The sequence below is a fragment of the Haemaphysalis longicornis genome, unplaced genomic scaffold, assembly GCF_048455015.1.
Source record: "Haemaphysalis longicornis isolate Haplotype H1 unplaced genomic scaffold, Haemaphysalis longicornis Haplotype H1 scaffold_1, whole genome shotgun sequence".
Classification (NCBI taxonomy): domain Eukaryota; kingdom Metazoa; phylum Arthropoda; class Arachnida; order Ixodida; family Ixodidae; genus Haemaphysalis; species Haemaphysalis longicornis.
The window spans coordinates 187,321,184-187,341,353 of NW_027526203.1; the positions used below are offsets into that span (position 1 = coordinate 187,321,184).

Sequence of the window (20,170 nt, forward strand, 5' to 3'; positions counted from 1 at the left end):
CAGAAAACATTATTTTATCATGAGGCTAGCTTGTACATGGTGCCTTGCATTATGTCCCTGCCGGTGGATGTGGGGTCATTTGTCACTGTTGCAAATGAAAAGCCAACAGCCAGGGCCCATTAGTTTTGGCTATTATTACGAGGTGCCTCACGGTAAGCATTCTACGTCGATAGACTTTTTTAGAGTTGACTAGAACTGAAATCAGCAAAAGATTCTCTACAAAACATTCATTCTATCCGCAGCTTTAGGGTTTGCTATTTCCATAGTTGGGTTTCTTCTGCCTTTCTTAACAACATTTTTCTTTTGATAAGAAGGTGCACAACCAAAAGCAAAAAGCTTTTCTGTAAACCTTTGGTAGCTATATAATTGTTACAAAATATTTTACTCTAAATATGGCAGCTTAAACTGAGAATATTTGCATTTAAAAACATTAAAATAAGTTTAAATGGATCATAAATTTTTAGCTGTTTTTACGCAAAACTGTACATGGGATATGAAGTGCACCACAAGGAGGGCTTTGGATTAGCTTTAGCAAATTTGGGACATTTAAGGTGCACTGAAATCTCTACACATGCGCTTTTTCACTTTCCGTATCCACCAGGAAAATGGCTGCCAATTTAGACAGCGATTCTAAATAGTAGTTGACGTGCATTTTAAAATAATCACAAACATTATAGCCACAAAATTAATTTTTACAAGTTGTAGACATTGCCCGTTACACCAGACATTGGACTACACTGTCAAGAGCTTTGACATCTACAATGACGTCTACAAAGCAGGCTTATACTGGTAGAATGTTTCATACCATAATTACTGTGTGTTCAGAGCTCACGTGTGAAGTATGGATACTGCTGCTTCAGCAAGAACCGAGGATGAGCACCCTTCCTGGTTCTGAAAAAAAAATAACAGAGGAAATGCCTCAAGCAGGATTCTGAAACGGGGTTGAATGAAACAAGAATGAACAAGAAATTCTTTCAAAACATGTAAAGCAATGCAAACAAATATTTATTTCAACTTATTTCTACAAAAGACCACCTCATGAAGACTGGTGGTGGGGTATTGGCTCAAAAAAAAAAGCAGAGAGCACTTATACAAATGCTACAGGGAGCCTTCGCAGCCAACAATTGTTTGAACACACCTAACTAATCACTGTTCAACAAACTCATAAAAAATGTTTGAATGCATAAAAAAACCAGTGGTAAACACAGGAAACAGTTAAAACAGAATGACGGCACAAGTTTGTCCCATCGTTCTCTTCTGTGTCCTGGGTTTTCCTATGGTTTTTCATCCATTCAAACATGTACCAGCTAGCCCAGTCCAACGCCTTGGTATCATAAAAAATATGGATAGTCAATCCTTACACAAAGTTGAAAAAAAAAAAGAAAGTATAAAGTAGGTGACAAAATTAAAACGACAGCAAATTGGTTGGCTTTTAATTTTAAATGATAATATAAAAAATAATGGCATGAATGAAAGTGAGCAGCACGCGAAGTACCTTGTTGCTAGCCCGACATTCCACTTTGAAGCAAAATGTCCGCTTTCAACACTACATAGGCTAAACATGCAATGAGGCATTCCTTTAGGCACACAAAATATACCATAATTGTTAAAAAAGCTACGAATTAGTTGAAAAAACCTGACCACGACAAATTGGAATTAGTGACTAGATACAGTTTCAGAAATACACAGCGACATCATATAAAAATATATGGTTCCCATACAAAGATTGATCATAACAAAAATTCAGGACATTTATCAGACTGGCATCAATGTGCAAAGCAGCTTAATGAAGGAAGACGGTCTTCACTAAAAACATGTTAATATTGGGAGCTCATGTGCTTCCCTGCAAGTTGGGTGTGTAAACCCACTGACATCTTAACTAACCCGCCTGAATCATCACTTGATAGACATTGAGGAATTTTACGAATTGGTTTATTGTAGCCAGCTGTCTAGTTTATTTCCCTATTTTTCTTGGCATTTCGTGTCTAATTCTAAATTTGGTGACTAGATAGCTTTTACTATGGTCATGCACTGGTGACAACGAATATTTGATTTTACTTTAAAAAAATTTCAGTTTTGTTTTATTGCTCACCAGCCAACGATCTGAAATATCAGAGGTGCTTAAAACGTATGTTGGCATTTCCTTCCTGCAGTGTAGTACAACTAATTATGACTTTTACCATAATTTGTTCACAAATCGTAATATGTGGAAAGTATTCAGCTTAATGAAAATGTCATTTCAGAAGCATGCACAATCAACAAGGCCTCAATGACTCTCATGACGTGGTCCACTTGTTTCTGTCACAAATAACCTGAGTGCAGACACATTTCACCGAAGACGAAGGTAACATGCCCTCTTGGGTGATGAATATTTAAAAAGCCTTACGAGTAAATTTGCTGCTGAGCACGTGAAATTGTGGCATTAAAACAAAAGATCCCTCTGCGGCATCTTTCACTTGGAGGAGCGCTTGACCACAAACTTTGAGAAGCTGGAAAATGCTCCATGAACCGCTCCAGCCAGCAGAAACGATGCAGGACACAAGTTGGTAGGCGGACCGTTGGCATCCTGCGATTGTGAAGATATTTCTGTTTAGTAGATGCTCTTCTTTTTGTACCACTGTTTATTTCACCTTTAACAAGCAGCTGAACTCCTTAACGTTCGCATAATAAAATGCTGCAATGCGGAACAGTTAGCAGGGTTACCTCAATTTTGCTTTTCTACGAATTAACACAATGTAGGTAATCTGCACACGACTACAATCAAACTACAATTTTCACCTACTTCACTGCTAACATCAGCGTTTGACTGCTCAAGCACAAATACAGGTTAGACATGTGAGCAATCTGCTAAACGTATCCCCACAAACTGAACAATCAGGCATCAGAAATCGGCAAGGAAGGAGGTGTCACGTTTAAATGGCACTGTTTTTGTTCAAAACATAAACAACACCTGGAAGCTTGAAGCGTGAGAGGGGGTCTTTCACGCTGACAATGTCAGAACATAGCTTGCTAGTGGGCACCTGCACGATGTGCACAATGTGTTTCTTGAAAATGCGTGCGAAAGTTTGATTGATGTGTAGGACGAGAATTGCAGCACGTTTTGACACAGGCCTTGTGGACGCTTCTGCCTGCTAATGTCAATGTGGATTCTTGCTAGTCGCCCTCTTCGCTTCTTTCTGAATATAATGCTTTAGGCATTATATTCAGGACAACGACTGCATCAAAACGTGCAGCAATTACCTACATTCCACACATCGGTGAAACTCTCGCACACATTTTCAAGACACGCAGTGCATACATTGTGCATGTGCCCACTACAAGCTGCGTTCTGACATTGTCAGCGTGAGAGACCCCCTCTCACGCTCCAAGCTTCCGGGTATTGTTTATTAGATTCCATGCGCTGAATGCAAATCAGTGTACATTGGCGAAACGGGCAATCTGCACAGAAGATTAATGCAGCACTGGAACGAAGTGAACAAGGGCCATGCAAAAACAAGTCCACTGGCAGAGCACCGTGAGAGGACGGGACACGTGGTCGACTGGAACAAGACAAAATTACTGACAACTGAGTGCAATCTATCTTCTCGATTACTGCTCGAGTCCCTCATTGTTCAGACGACGCCCAACATTATCAACATAATGGATGGCAATCTGCACCATATCTATGCAAACTCATTGCGCCGCGTAATGCCCAATATATAGCTTCGTTTTCCACGACCAAGCTCACCGTGAACAAGCAACGAACCGTTAAATGGCTTTCTTGACTTGGTCAGTGACCTACGTTTCATCACTGCAATAATGCTTTTACCTGCCTACACGGCATTCCGTCAAACACTGGACTACACCACATGAGCCATTGGCGTTCTTAACCTGCACCAGAGTATATAACCTTTCACTACTGCTATGAGATAGACCCATAAACGCACTTCAATATGGCCTTTATATTTAGCTCTTGGAAACATTATGTATAATTTTACCTTTAAGTTGCACCTGCTACAGCAGCTGGTACTATACCAAAAACATGAAAAAAAAACCGGTGGTTTAACACGCCAAAGCTACACTCGGGATATGGGGAGCACTGTAGGGGAAGGCTTCGCATTAATTTTGACCATCTGGGTATTTTTGTGCGCATCGAAATCTCCAAACACGGGCGTCTTTACGTGTTGCCTCCATCTGAAAAGCGGCTACACCAAGCGGTATCTAACCAACATTCGCCTCCACAGCACACCACCCTTGCCACGGCAGTGGGTTAAACATATGAAATAAAGCGAGTTTTGGAGTGCAAATGAAAATATTAATCACACGTCTTATTTTCCCAATCGATGTACCTTTTGAAATCCACCATGCAATCCCCCCTCCCCTACCGGCCTACCAAAACACCTTTGTCTCAAGAGGTAATCAGGCTGTTGTTAATGAAGTAAGTATTTACAATCCGGGACTTGCCACCGTTAAAGTCATGCACTTTGTTTTAGAGATAAGCGACATTAGCCATTTGCAGCACCAGGAGTTAATTGTGTTAAGATGAGATTGAAAGCATTGACGGTAGTAGTTGAAAGAAATTGTGTGTTAAATTACAACATCATCTGCAAATAGACCTACATGGGAGGATATGCAACATGGAAGATAGACCAAGCAACCTGCCTGGGGGGACAACAAAGTGGCACGAGCAAAAGAAGTATATAGTTATTAGAAGTAAACTGCATTTGAGAAGAATGAAAATCTTTTGCTCAAGTGAGGACATTAGGGTGAAGTTTGAGAAGTAGTCTGTGGTGTGCAATGCGATTGAATGCTTTAGAAAAATCGAGAAAAACTACCGCAGTTTGTAAGCCTGTGTCAATGGATCAATGTAGATCGTGAACAAATCCTGAAAGTTGTGTTTCTCAAGTAACCCTTGTGAAAACCGTGGTGATTCTCGAATGTGATATTGTGATTTTATAAATAATTAGCGACCTGAGAGTGGATGAAATGTTTCCTGACCTTGCATATGGTGCTTGTTAGGGAAATTTAATGGTGAAGTACCGTCTCCTGATTTAAAGACTGGTGCTACCTCGACTATCTTCCAACCATTGAGATTAGTGCCTGTCATGAGAGACTGCGAAAAAAGCACTGTCAGAATTCTACAGACTGCGGGATGTACTTTTCGGTATAGTATGATTATTACCAGTACGATCTGTTTGTATTGCAAGTTTAAAACCATATCGAAAGATCCTAAATGTTTGCTTGGCTTGATTACATACGAATACTTGCTTCAAAGTCAGTTCAATTTCTCTTCTTGCCCTTTAGTCGTCAGCCCCAGATTCTCTTCAATACCTCTGCTAAGCAATGACACGCTCCATACGCACAGCACTGCTTCATGAAAATGTTTCAAATAATCAGAGGCCACAGCACTGCTAACAGGTATACGTCATGGCAAGTTCCACAACATGCAATAACTAACCTGAAAATACATAATCGGTGGGTGCACCGATATGGCAGCAGTGCCTGGACCGATGTGTCGAGCAAATGCGCTGACTTCTGAACGGGTGGTCCAAGCGGCCAGATGATGGATGAATGACCATTCCTGGCGGCAAAGCGTACGGAGCACCAACGAAAGGCCAGGCAGTACTTGGGTACAGCAGGTGCAGTGTTGGTTGGCCAAGGGAGGCCCTGACAAAGCCTTTGAAACTGGACTGGAAGGCAGCTGACCCAGGACAGCCAGCAGCAGCACCTGCAGGTGCATAATCTGTGAGTGTGCTGACACTTGTTGAAATACAAGAAGAGCACACACAAAGCACGAATGCTTACATCAAGTAGATTTTAATCGTTTAAAGACAGTAACCTCCAAGGCACTAATAAGAACATTCCCGGAACACCCCAAGTGAAATTTAGGTCACAGTAAGAATGTATTTATTAGACCCGCAGGTACTGTGAGTGGGGTATGCATGATATATGCAAAGCTAGCTACTGAGCTAATTTGCATGGAACGCATGCTAGCAGCTCATCTGTATCCCTTGCTTTCAATCGGAACTGGTGTGTGATAGTTGAGGCTCCTCCATTTCAATGTCTGACTTGTATCTGCACGTTCAATTCTCCAATATAAATCGAGTTGAGTGAGTGCCTACAGCTTTCTTGTTAGTCTCTGTATGGCCTGCGGTTTTGCGAAAATGAGAACTTGCGAATTGGCTCAATTTTCTGCACTAATTTAAACAATACATATGCCTCTGATATCAAGCCCCAGACTTCCCGAGAGCTACTCTGACAGAATCGGCAGGCGCCTCGTAGGCGTTGTGAAATCTCCCCCACTACCCCGAGACTATGCTAACTCCCTGCGAGGCCACATGCGCGCATTTCACCTTCAATTTGCACGTATGTGAATTCTATACCTCTATGAACTCTCAGACGGGCGTCGTCATATTCGTGCCGGACTCGTGAAACTCGGCAACGTAAATTACCGCACTCGCTCGCTGGCGCGCGGCCCGAACTCTCTCACCGTTTCCGGCCCTTGCATACTATTTTCTCCACCTTGCACTTTGTAAATTCTCATGTTTAACTACACCTCGTGCGCCCTCATCTCTTGCCTGCTTTTCTTCCAGCACAACTCCGTCAGCACCCGGTCGACGCGTACGCTGTCGGGGCGCGTTGGCGAGCGAGTACGGCAATTTCGCTGTTGTCGAGCTTCACGAGAACAGCACACATATCGCGGCCCAAAGACCGCGAGGCGTACGGTCGCCGGTCTCGCGAGCGCAATAGCTGCGAAGCGCACTGCACGGAATTCGTGAAAGGGGGGGGAAGGGGGGGGGGGGGGGGGGGGGGAGACGCCAGCCATGGAATCACGTGTACGCGTTTTCACATGCACTTCCAGGGAACCTCCTGTTCATGTTATTTCTTGGTATACCGCGGGTATTCACGAGGGAGGACTAATCACAGCGTTGTGCCACTCACGCGAAATTGCGACTGCGATCTGCAACCGCAAAGGCACTGTTTGAGAGACACATAAACAAACGCCCCGGTGTTAAAGAGCCTTGTGTGATGTGAAATTATTAGCAGCCGTGTACCATAGCGCGAGCATCGTAGCCAAGGTCTAGCTTCAGCGTAAATTGATGCTGACTTCTGCGGAAACGGTGGACTGGGCGCCAAACAAGTATACTAACTCACGTAGGCTCTCAGAGCAAACGAGATGGGGGTCTAGCGAATTACTGACCCATAAACACCAGAACTCGTTCCAACCAAATACAGAATAATAAAAAATGCGTACTTACCCGAGCAAAAACGATGTTTCCAACGTAAAATTCTCCTTCACTGTCGTCTTCATCTCGCGGACACACGAACACGCTTTGTTCTGATGCAATGTCATCCACTTTTGACGCGCAGTATTTTATCCGGCGATGATCGTTCTTCCGGGGTCCCCATGTTCAACACACGCGTAGGTTAGAAGGGTAGACATCACCCATAAAGCTTCTATAACTATGATTTAAGCTTGAAATAGATAAAACAAATTAAATCACGCCACCAACCACTCGGCACAAAACGCCATAAAAAACACACACAAAAGTGAGAGATAGTTGCCAGACTTCAAATGCAGCACCTCTACGTTTGACGAAAATTGTGTTACTACTGTAATGTTGGTAATTATCTTTCTGCTTTCAAAGTCTGAAATGTGTTTATAACTTAAATTTAAGGTTTTTAAACACAAAAAGTGAATACACATAAAGCACTTGACATATATACTGATATTGTAAAGAGGTTTGACGTTTGTTTTGGTTTTGTTTTCACGGCGGGCTTCTCAAGAGAGAACGTGCGAGAAAACGAGCTACTTTGGGTTTAGGAAGAGGGCGGTAAATGTCGGCGTGATAGAAAGCAAGGAACAGGTGCTTACCCTGGTCGTTAAAAAGGAGCTAATGAAACCCTCACGTAAAAAAAAAAAAAAAAACACACACGTTTGACGAGGAATCGAACCATTGACCTACAAAACAGTAAACGGACGCGTTAACAAATAGCTATGTCGGCGGGCGGTGTTCGAGGCGCCTAAAACAACTCTATACTTACGTAAGTTGTCAACCAATATTGTTGCTTGTGTCTAGTCATCGCCTCCTTTAACGATGGTCTAGTTTATGCTGCATTTTTGAAATTCTGGCTGTCCTAACGCTTGTTTCTCACGCACCGGTCTTGCAGACGAGGCCGCATTGCTAGCGCTGCAAGCGATTGAGCCAAAGCTCCATTATTTGACTCAAGAAAAGCTATAGCAGTCAACCCGACCTTTTCTGCGCAAGCCACGGCAGCCACGAAATAAATGGAATGTGCCGTTAGAATTATGGCGTTGATAACGCTTGTTTGACCGGCACCGTCTTGCAGACAAGCAACGTCGCTCTAATACTACAAGCGATGTCACTCCTGGCATGTCAGGCGCATCAAACCCATCGTGTAAAACGACTGCTAACAGTGCGAAAACCTCTGAGTTTGTAACAAGTGGGGATTTGCGGTGGCGGCGACATAATAGGTACAGCAAGCAGGTAGGCAGAACAGCAGCGTAGGGTTACAAACTTTCCCCGAAAAAAAAAACGGGCCTTCCGGGGGGGGGGGGGGGGAGGGGGGATTGTGTTGAAAAAAGACGCCATGTTTTTTAACATGCAGTGCCATTTATTGTAGTGTTTTCTTAGAGACAAATCAACATAACGTTTGTACTGAAAGTGATTGAGAGCTTGGTTAATCGCTCTGCATGTGCTTCACTGAAAAGTAACCGCAATTGCTGACCGCGGCGGTAGAATTTCGTTATTTTGTTCTTCCCTTAGGTCCCCCTTCATCTGAGGCAGCGCGCTCGCCCGCGTATTTTCTCTGCTCGCGTGTCTTTGCGCAGCTTGTCGACATAGGCGTGCGGAGAGTTCTCAATTTGGGGGGGCAAAGTCTTACCGCTGCGCCCCCCCCCCCCCCCCCCAGAGCAACTCCCGACTTCTTCTCACTGAAGGCCTTGCGGTGCGAACGCAGTGCAAAGAGGGATGGTTATAAAATTTTTATTTCAATGTGATGGAATTGCAACACACACAAAATATTTCTGATCAGAAATTTTACTTTCATGTGTTACATCGGCAAGGCATGGGGCAAATTTGGCGCCCCCTTCAGATGATTAGGGGGGGCGGCCGCCCCCCCTGCCCCCCCTGTGCGCACGCCTATGCTTGTCGACGCGTATTTATCGTCTTAGTTGTTGAATTGACGCTTATAAAACGCCAAAACGGGCATAATCACGGCACAAAAGCCAAAAAACCGGCTGATGACGGCTGGTTTTAGATATGGACCGGCAACCGGCCCGCTGTTTAAAAAACCGGTCGGGCCGGTCCAAAACCAGGAAGGTGGCAACCCTACGGCAGCGACGAGCGAAAATGATTTTACACGACCGCCCCCGTCGGCCTGCGCAAAAAAGGAAGATAGAACCCCTGCATACACGCCCTCGAAGAAAGCTGTACAGCCGATTCAGTTTGTTGTGGACGAAGAGCAACCGAGGCTGCAGCCACAAACGATTGCGCTTGCCGTGGTATGAGCCAAAGCATATCTTCACATAGTTATGTTATCGTCCGTCTGACTGTTACTTACTGAAGGGAAAATTCAGAACACAAACGTTGACGTCTAGCGTCTATGCCAGACATAGACGCTGCTGTTTAGGCCCTAAAAACCACCTTCAGGGCGTCTGTCGGTTCTGTCTGATGGCGCGCTCGCACCGCTGATTACGAACGAGGCGTCTGTTGGCGTTGACTTATCGTGTTGGCGAGCCGGTAAACGCCATCACGGTTAAACTCCCTGTTGGAAGACTACGCTGTTGGGACCATAGAGTGCCAACAGAGCTTCTTATTGGCCCCACAAACGCCATCAAGGTTAAACTCCCTGTTGGAAGACTAGGCTATTGGAACGATAGAGTGCCGACAGAACTTCGTATTGGCCCCACAGGCGTGCTGTGAGCCCAACAAGAAAGTCTTGTTGGAATTTTTGCCCGGGGCATAATAATACGGGAACAAATTCTTAGGTAAATTCGATTTCGTTGAGGACACCGATGCCTCGCGTAAAAGTTTTATTTATAGGACTACAAGAGGCATTTTGTAGCCTTTCCTTCCCGTGCACCCAGACATCGAAACGAACCTTGTGATACACTCGAAGCAGTAGATTAGTGCAGAGTGGAATTTAAACATTCAGCACGTTTTGTTCAATTTACGAACAGCAATTTTAGAGCCTTTCCCCTGGTCTATGTGGAGAGTTCATATTTATTCTCTCAACGGGCGGTGAAATAGTGCAATGTGCGGTTTAAACATTCAGCCTGTTTTTGTGCAATTTTGCATGCTTGCATTCACACACCGTTCTTTTAGGCACCCTAACGATAAGGTGCCGTGGTAACACCCCAATCGAGAAGAAATACTTTTTAGCACCCCTTTAACGGTCGTAGCACCCTATGAAACTGTTGATTACACCCCTGAATTTTGGCACCCTCGAGGTGGGGTGCCCGAGCAATATTTGGGTGCTTGAAAGGTGCAAAAAGGGTGCAAAATGTTCAGTACACCCTCCTTGCACCTTAAAGGGTGTAAAAATGTTAAGATTTACACCCCTTAATATGTGGCACCCTCATGATTGGGTGCCGGAGCAATGTTTTAGTCCTTAAAAGGTGCAAAAAGGGTGCAAAATGTTGAGTGCACCCTTTTAGCACCTTTAAGGGTGTTAAAAAGTTTAGTGTGTACCCAACAAATTTATCTTCTTCATCGGTTCGTTAAGAACGCCCTTTTTCACCAGTCTTGTTTTGCATATATCTGGATCCATTATGTATGCGAATAATACAGGACAATAATGTTAGACCGTTTACGCTATCGTCCTTCGAGGTGAAAATCTTAACATATGCCGGTGATGTGGCTTTCTTTTTTACTGACAAAGCAAGCGTAGATAATTCTCTAGCCATTACACAAGAATTGTGTGCGGTTTCAGGGGCCGCCCTGAATTTTGAGAAAATCTGGGGCTTTTGGTTGGGATAATGGAGAACGACACCCGATTGCTTCGCCGGAATCAATTGGAATATTAGTGACTTGACGTATTTAGGAGGTCTTCTCTCACAGTTTCGCCATACTGACTCCCGTTGGTTGGAGCAAGCGGTGAAGGTACAGCGCCAAGTGAATGACTTACCTGGACGGCAGCTGTCCATTTTTCCTCGTGCTCTGGCGTGTAACATGTTTCTTGTGACCCGTATTCTTTCTACCCTACAAGAGTTGCATTGCTCTCGCCTCAGGATACAGGTTTTTCACCGGATTTTCGCAACCTTAGCTTACGGTTCGCCTAGTGAGGCAATGCGTCGCGATAACCGCTTTCTTCCAGTTGTGCGAGGAAGGTCTTGGGCGTGTTCATCTTTTTCTTTGGCAGCTTGTTTCTCGGTTATTTTACTTTACAGATGTTCAACATCTGTTTTGGAAAGCTGTACTGCTAACACCTCTTGCACATTTTCTCCCTGACATTTTTTTTGTCTTCGCTGTCTGTAGAAGCAATCCGTGTCCGCGGGGTTTTCTCAATTAACTGGTCGACACGTTTCGCTTCTTACTAGCTCGGTTTAGCTTTCCGCAGATATTTAATGCTTCACTTCACGCTAGTCTGTTTCCGATGCCCTGGTTCCTGGGATTATTCGCATGCCTTTATGTTGTGTTCCGTACTTCCAATGTTCGTACCAGGACGTCCTGAATCGAGCGTGTAAAATGTGTGTTCTCCCAGGTGTTAAAACATTTTTCTTTGTATACAGAGTGTTACGCTCCCTGTTGAAAGACAAGGGCCTGTTCATCGGTTGGTCGACATATTGCCGCTTCTGCTCCCAGCCAGAGAAAAGTGATCCCAGTTTTGTAAATTGCCGAAATGCTGTCTTTGTGTGGGATATTTCGCAACTAACGCCCACAAAAGGCATGGACATCATGCCTTTTGCAATCCAGTTTTTGCCAGTCTTCTATCCTGGTGAGCGGCCCTATGACATGTTTGTGTTGATTGGTTGGTACAGTCTGCGGCGATGTCACTGATGTGATGGGCATGTTTTGCCACCTAGATCAAGAAAGGGATATTTCCGAGAAACTGTGGCGTTTGTACATAGTGTGTATAACTCGTTTGACCAACCAGATTAATGGTTCACTCTTTGAAGGCTTTGGTGTGTTGGCCTGAGTTTTTATGAAGTTGTGCTTAGCCTAACTTCAGCGTATTCTTTTGTTTGCTTGACTATGTAGCCCTCGTACTGTCATGTGTGAGCATCTTCTCCCATGTAATAATAAAAAAAGCCGCGGGGGCTAGGATATGCGTGTTCGAATCACATTCCGGAGGCCATTTCTTTTTACCTCAATTACCTTATTTGATTTCCGTTGCCCCGTCAGCCGTAGTCACTTAGGTTTCGGAGCCTTTTGTTTGTAACAGGCAATGGGCGGTGGCTCTCTCGTTGATAAGGCTGTTTCAAGCGTCCACATTAAACATCACTTGAAGAAAATACCCAAAGTAAAACGGCGCTATGTACTGTTCTCCTGAAGACCAGTGCTCATGTTGGGTGCATTACTAATGTCGAGCTATCGTCACAAGTTGCGAAATAGACGCTTGTACATGCCCTTGGTCATCTTCAGGTGCATAAGTAGTGAACATTTTGAGTCTGTGTCGACATTCGACTGGCTCAGTTCAATAATGGCAATGGAAACGCGCACCAACAACTCATGCCTAGGTGGATGACTGCCTAACAGTGACGTTTTAAAGGTGGGTTAACGTATCTGAAAAATTGTTGATGCGAAGCCACAGAGACATCTCTCATGGCAATACAGTGGCATTAACGAAATATTTATACTTGTATCTCCACGAGCAAGTCGCACCCAAGGAGATGTACGCCCGCGGGTCACTAAATTCGAAACAGTCCCCTATGTTATCAGCTGTTATGATCCTGTTACTCCCGTTGGCTCTCGTCTACCTCATGAAAGCACCATTTTGTCCTCTGTCGTAATGCTTTTCCGCGCTGTTTCGAACGCTGCAAAGCAGAAAAGCAAGCTCGATCAGAGTGTTAATTCTGCTGTTATCAGCTACGTCTTTTTGTATGAAATGAGCGAGTTCTTACTCTCTCCAGCTTACTCCTTCAGTAATTCTCATATCCAGCTTAAAACAGTTTTTCCGCAGCCTGTTTTCTGCTATACTACAACCCTTTATGTTTGCCCAATGGCTAAAAGCGCTTGTTATTGTGCTCTCTAGATCATCGGTTTAATCCACGAATTTACAAGCCAGATATCAGTTTCCACTAGGTGTCGGCCTATTGCTATCCGTAATATTTTATGACGGCACCGTTTCAAACCGGAGGAGCTCTTGCCTAACACGTCCTCGACGACGGCTCCCGCTCTTTCTTCGTGAAAGGCCACTTTGCACCAATACAAGAATGGCCGCAGCAAAGTCTCTCTTTATCAGATTGCTTTCGAAACACGGAAAAATAGAGTACGAAGCTGAATGAGAGAATGAAAAAATGTTGAACAATATGACGAATAGAATTGTTTTGTGAAGGGATATTGTTTAAGGCGTTAAATTCCGCTGATGAGGTCGTTAACATTCAGTCAAGATTACCGACGCAACATGAATTTTCCTGGGAGAAGCGGCTCGGGGCAACTATTCATGGAAATGTTTTCACTTCTGCTCTTTCTCTGCACGAAACCATCCACGCAAGAGCACGGTGAGAGTTTGCATTGCAAACGAGCACCACGGTGCGAACATTTTCCGAAGATGTTCAGGGGGCGAAATTGTTCCCTTCAATGCCCATTTCAGCGCCTTCAGCGCTGCCCGCAATAGCGGCGTTCGTAGTCACTTCTCCTCTAACCCGTGTTTTCTCTTTTTTGAGGCGTGGACGTTTTCTTTCCATCGTGCTACTAACGGCCAGAGGGGGTGACGACTGCCCGGACGCCGGAAAAAAGAAGATTTTATACTTTTACTTTGTGGTTAATATCAACTGGTTCATTTCTGGCTGCGCTTTCTTCCGTTTTTGAATATTCCCAACTGTCGCCGCAGTATACTGCCCGTCGTTCTATTCCACTTTAAATCCGTCTCCGAAAACACAACAAACCAAAATTTTTTTTTGAAAACTCAAAGCCGTACCCAATTTCCACATACGCTCTCTCTGAATCAGGTTTCTTATTCCTTTCGGTAGTTTGAATTATTAGACCCCCCTAATTGGGCCGGTGAAGGTCCCTTCGAATCAGCCTTTCTGGCATCGTTAAAACTTGAGACATTTATAAAGCCATTCCGAAGCCCGGCGAGCACGTCCTATGGGGAGGCTGCGTTGCTAAAGTATTCATGTCGTGTTGACTTCGGCGCTTCCCAACGTTTGCTTATCACGTTCCTTGTTGGGCCGCGCAATGGAAGACAAAGAAAAGAAGTGTTTCGTGTTTGAGGTTGAATCCATTGGAGGAGTAGTGAGCATCCGTTGCGGAGACGCAACCAAACGCGCCTCAAAAACTCGTGATTGCTGCACGTTTTACTGCGAGGCCGTATATGTCTAACATCCCCAGTTTTTCTTCCGGTGAAGCCGATTTACTTGGTACCTGTCCAGTGCTCCTCCTCGCGACCGCCAACCCGTATTAAACAACTGTTATTCCCTTCGCCACCACCAATGCGCCTTTCCCAACATTCCCAATCGACTGATAAATCTGCCAGCACCGTTATCAGCAACCTCCCTTTTAACTTGCCTTGGGATGGACGCGTGTCGTTCGATCGGAGGAATAATAGTGACGACTATAGAAGCATCGCTGCGCACAGTATCGCGAATGGGCGCAAAAGCAACACAAAGCCACTACCCGAAACATCCAGCGCGATTTACTTGATTTTAAACGCGATTTCGTCCATCGCCATTTCGGCGCCAGTTTCGAAGTGTGAGATACACGGTGGTTCGATAACTGCGTTATCAAAATGGGAAACGCTAAAGATTCTGACGAAAAGGAGGCGGCGCTTCGGGCTCTTGAAAAACAATCCCCGCAAAGTACTTCCACCGTTGAATAGTTCATTGTGCGCGGGACCTGCGAGCCATGTTGCGGCCAAGAGTCATTCGCCTCCTCGAGGAACAGAGATCCTTCGATGAACAAGGCCACGCACGCCCAAGGGAGAATCAACGTTTCCGTGGAGAATCACTAAACGACCAGGAACAGGAAGCTAGGGCAAATCGCCGAGGGCTTAGCCGTAAAGGCAACGGACAACAACGCAACACCGACAACGCCACGAAAATGAACCCTTACCATGACGCATGGCAGGAAAATGCCTTCAAAGCTGCGCATTCAAAAGCCAAAGGCGATTGCCTCAGTCGCCATGTCGACGCCACTACCGACCTGTGCGATAGACTCTGGTTCGAAAACAACGCCCGCAAAATTGCAAACGTTAAAGATTCGGACAAACAGTAGGCCGCGCTTCGGGTGCTGGTCAAAAACTGTTGCAAAGGGTTTCGAGCGTTAGGGAGTTAAAGGTGTTCGGAACGTTTATGCGTTCCCTGTTTATGCGTACATGTGTTGGGGGTGAAACCATAAGGGAGGGTGCGCGCACACGCAGATATAGGTTTCATGCTGTTACTGACGACATGTCCGTTGTGGTGGCTCGAGGTTTAAACATGAATGTCAAATGGCCCAATCCGACCTGTACGGTCTCATCAATGGTCGATCAAATTTGGTTGGTGTGTTACGCAAACGTAAGATGCCGAAGACGCGAGAGGAAGCAGACAGCTCCAAGTTGGTCCGCTAGTGTCATTTTAAGTTACATTGAGGTAATTGGCTTTCAGAAAAGTAAAAGCAAACGTGTTTTGTTTCGAACATTCGGAGATTCCGTCTAGCTTCGCAGGTCATCCTTCTTCACCGAGTGAAAGGGCAATTATTTTTGTTTGTTAAGCAGAAGATATCACACAGAGACGGGGTGTGTCCTATGGTAAGATGTGGTGAACAAGCAAATCAGTTATTTGGATGCCGTGGCGCCGCATTAATTCGCTTCTTGGGCTCGTTGAGGATTACGACAGCGATTCCGTTCCCGTCATTTGTGAGAAGCGGGTGATCTGATGAGCTTTAGATTCAGGGCATATAGTTACCCGATATCGTAAACTTACCCCTCGTGGGTAATATATTCTCATTTGTTGAGGGGAGCTTGTATGATGTGTAACTATTATGAAACGCAATCGAATAAAGAGCAGGGCGTGTAGAAAACAGACAATGGTATTGACTCGACCGGAGCTCAGCATCAGAAACCGCTGTTACGAATCGGCCAACGCCACGTGTTTTCCCGCATCAGCTTCGACGTGCGAAGCCACGACGTTCGCCACACCCTTCAGGTGCCAGCGCGTCGGTGAGTCACGCCTTGACATCCCCGGCTCAGACACTTCGCTATCGGCGCGATCAACATTCGATAGCGCGGCCCCGGCACGTGTTACTCTAGGGGGCGTTTGACCTTTGTTGTTTTTGGGTATAAATAGAAGCAGCCCAAACGATGAAATTCATTCCTGTCTGAGCAGCGAATCCATGCGGTCGCTCTGCTCGAGTCCTGTATTGTAACCTCGCCCGTCAGGGCATTGTATGTTTTTTTGGCTTCGGCTCACCTCTCGCTATGAAGTAAACAGTTACGTTATCCTACTGCTCTGGACTTCTCTTCACGGCTGCAACAGCGGCTGGCCGCTCGCATCATACACGCTACCCATCGTATGTTGAAGGCCACGGAGAACGGATCGGGTGCCCCCGCCCGGTCCCAACACCGCTGAGTGGTGTGACACACGAACGGGCGGTTGTTCCGTGGCCGAATTGCTTAAAGGGGTCCGGAAATACCTTCCGCCGATGCGTGGATGTACATGTAACCAAATAAAGCAATGTATTAGCAATCTCCTCCCGCAAGAGGTTTGTTAAAGCGATGAGTATTAGCTGAGAAATCGTAAATCAAAAACCGCGCATTATCGTCGCGCCGCGTTTCCTCCTCCTTTCAACTTACTCTCCGCTGTGACGGCGAGCGAGCCTTCCCTCCCATGATGCTGCGCTCCTCGGCGGTGACGTACTTCCGCTATTGCGCTGCTCACACTGCCGTCTGCAACGGGCAAGCTTTGTTGACACCATGAACCCCGCACTCCGCTCAAGGCTGGAAAAGCGAACGAAAAATCTGGCCGCATGTGTGCGGCGGCCTGGCCTTGCCCTTTCGCGGTGTCGTTGCCGGCGTTGCTATCGGCGGCACGTGACTTTTTATCGGCGGCGAACTCGCAGCCGCACGGGGGGATCGTGCGCTCGCTCCCTTGGATGCACAGCGCACTGTTTATCCAGAAAGCTTCGTATCAGATGTGGCCCCGCTGGTGCCGGGTCTTATTTTGTGGCGGTGGTAATTCCTGCCGGCGTCATGTGAAAAAGACATTTTAAACCAATACAGAACCCGTGCACAAAACGCCAGTTCAGCTTGGGGCGACGCGTGGTGGAGAGCGGCAACGGTGGCAAAACATGCTCCGCCGCCGCTCTGAGCTTTCTTAGCGCTGGAGCGAGCGCCATTTCTTTGACAATATCAAACATCGGTTTCCCTGCAAACAAGGCACAAACCGCTCTAGAAGTCAGTTACGGTTGCGTGATCCCGTTTCAGCTTGGGGCCCCACCTCGTGGCATATGGGCACTGCAGGCATACTACTCACTCCCATTTGGAAGTGCGAGATGCGTTTGGCATTACAGGAGGCGATGGTGTGTGTGTTGTGGACGCCTTTGTTTCGCGATGAAATGCGACGTTGTGCTTCTGCGGGTGGATAGTGCTTCCCATGGTCTGGATTATCTTTCTCGAGCGGCGTACGACTCAACCTCGCATGGGGTATGTGCAGTGTGCGTGGCTAAAAGCCATCTCGGCTTGTGCGCCAGAATTAAGTGACTTGCTGTTCGTCCCCGCAAACCTCGCGCGAGGTGAGTGCCGAATTTATGAGGGGCAGGAGGCAACCCATCGTCTGTCAATCGCGGTTCGGACTTGCAACGCATGTTTTGACGTTGTGTTCGTTCGAAACGCATGTCTGGATTGTTTGGAAGTTGAATAAAATGTATGCGTCAAAACCGGGCATTCGGCTCAGGGCGTTCTCTGTGATTGCAAGAAAGAAGTGCCACGGGGCTTCAACGCTTTCTTTATGGAACGTGCTCAAGTACGAGAACATCCTTGTCGTGTTATGGCCCTGCTGCATTCAATACAAACGGTTAAGCGTTTGTTTACACTTGTTTCGTTTGTCGTAAAATGTTCAAGCACTCCGGCACTCCGCTGGCAGATCAGCCGGCGAGTCGACGCTGAGCAGACGACTCATCTCTTTGCCGGAAGTGCGTGAAAAAGCCGCCCAATAGCAGGATGTCTAGCTCATGACGAACATCTGGGAATCGATGACGTAGACATGTGAAGATGGCGGCGTCCAAAAACACGAAGGGAAGGGTGAGAAAAAAGCGACAAACTTTGCAACAAAGGTGTGAGCTTTCCGCTGCGCGTAAAAGAGTAATACTTGGCACAGATGATGTTGACGACCCAATATAACGATTGCGCTAGTCAATTTAGTGTGCTCAAAACGCCTTTCAGGGCCCCTTTAAGTGATCGGAAGAATAGGACGGCAGCAGAGCTGGTTCGAAAAATGTGCGCGTGTCAGCCTTTTTAATACTTCGACATTTTTTGGCGCGTTAAGCGCTAGAAAAAGCGCGACAGATTATATCAGCAAATTGAGTACCTAATTTGTTACCACATTCAGTTGATATAACAGAACAAATGCGGCGTATTGGTAGCTTCAGAATCAATGCCTAATAATAGAACAATTGAAGAATAAAAAAATTCAAAATGTGTCACACGATAGGCTCCCCATGCGCACAATGTGTCCTGTCGGGTATTTACAAAAAGCCTGCTGGGCTATTCTGCACAGGACCACAGCAACAAAGCCGCCTTTTCACAAAGCGGGCATTGAAGTGTTTCGCCTTAACGGGTCGACTCCAGAAAAGCTGTCAGTGTTCAACAAGATATGCATCTTCGGGTATGTAAAAGAGCAATGCAAGAGAAAGTGCCTGTTTCCCTCTACGCTGGTAGCTTGAGTGCAGTTATTTATTCTGCCAAGCCAAGCCAATAAGCCGGCGTGAATGGCAAAAAACAACGTTGGGTGAAGTGAAGGCGGGTAAACGGGGAAAGAAGCGCGCCGGCTATTATGCGTCCCGCTGTCGGAAGGCGAGTGTAGGGCAAACATATTCAACCTCTCCCGTCGTTCATTCAAAGCGTCGGGGTTCCCCTCCGCTGTCAGAATTCTCGTTTAATCCCAGCATACATGCATATTCCCGACAAACGCAGCCGCGTGAGCACCGCCGTCGCTGCTTGATTTCTCTCGTTCTCTGAAGCGGGTAAGGCGAGAGCTTTATGGTCGGCAACGAAATAACGGTAATTGCATTGAGTTGTGGGGCCATTTTAAACGTCATAAGAGCTCCCCTCGTTAATTGCGTCTACTTCCCTTTGAAAGGATATTATTTCAACGCGCATTTGCATGACATGGGTAGGTTTTTTTGAGATATAACAATTAGAAGCTCTCGAGAGGGTGGAACTATAGATTTTGATACATGTACGCGAGGCATATTTGCTGCATTTTTAATTAGAGAGGATAAACACCCAAGCTATGTTATTCTGAACGTGTATACAGAATGGGGGGGGGTTACATAAATCAGTGGAAAGCAAAAATTTTAATCGTTGTTCGAAAGCGCGCGTGTCTGATGTTTCTTTTACTTTCCGACTTAGGCTTTTACAAAGCGTCTACCCCTCCTCAAACGCGAGCAACCGCATCCATTAGCATCGTGTATAAAAAAAATATCACATATTCGAGAGAAAAACTTTCGGAATTAATGCAAAGTAATATTTGACGTGGCTAGAAAGGAGCACTCGATCTTTTTACGCGTATGTATTGCCGCTGCGAAACAGGATTTCACTTTACCTTAGTCGGAGATGACCCCAGGTGCATGAGTTATATTTCATTATAACTCCTTTTACACCGCAGTAGTTTACACCTAATGAGTAAAGTTTGCACTTAATTGAGGTGTCCCCAATATCCATTCTCTGTCTTTGGATATCACGGCTTTAAATTAGCGATTTCTCCTCTCAAAAGTGCAGGTGTTGCTAATATTCTGTTTCGTCACCCCGTACCGGAATGTCTTAGAGGCAAGGTCCACCTGCAACATTTTGGAGTTAAATTAGGCAG

At 45.8% G+C, this 20,170-nt stretch overlaps 1 protein-coding gene and 1 long non-coding RNA gene across 2 annotated transcripts in view; both read right to left on the reverse strand.

Moving 5' to 3' along the window:
- The window catches only part of LOC144167622 (RYamide receptor-like), a 503,725-nt gene that overhangs the window by 125,994 nt on the left and 357,561 nt on the right, over window positions 1–20,170 (reverse strand). The window lies entirely within an intron of this gene.
- On the reverse strand, window positions 970–7,513 carry LOC144140076 (uncharacterized). Its single transcript, XR_013316313.1, has 3 exons — window positions 7,239–7,513; window positions 5,438–5,707; window positions 970–2,566 (listed from the first exon to the last, which is right to left on the reverse strand). It is a non-coding gene; the product is annotated as an uncharacterized LOC144140076 (long non-coding RNA).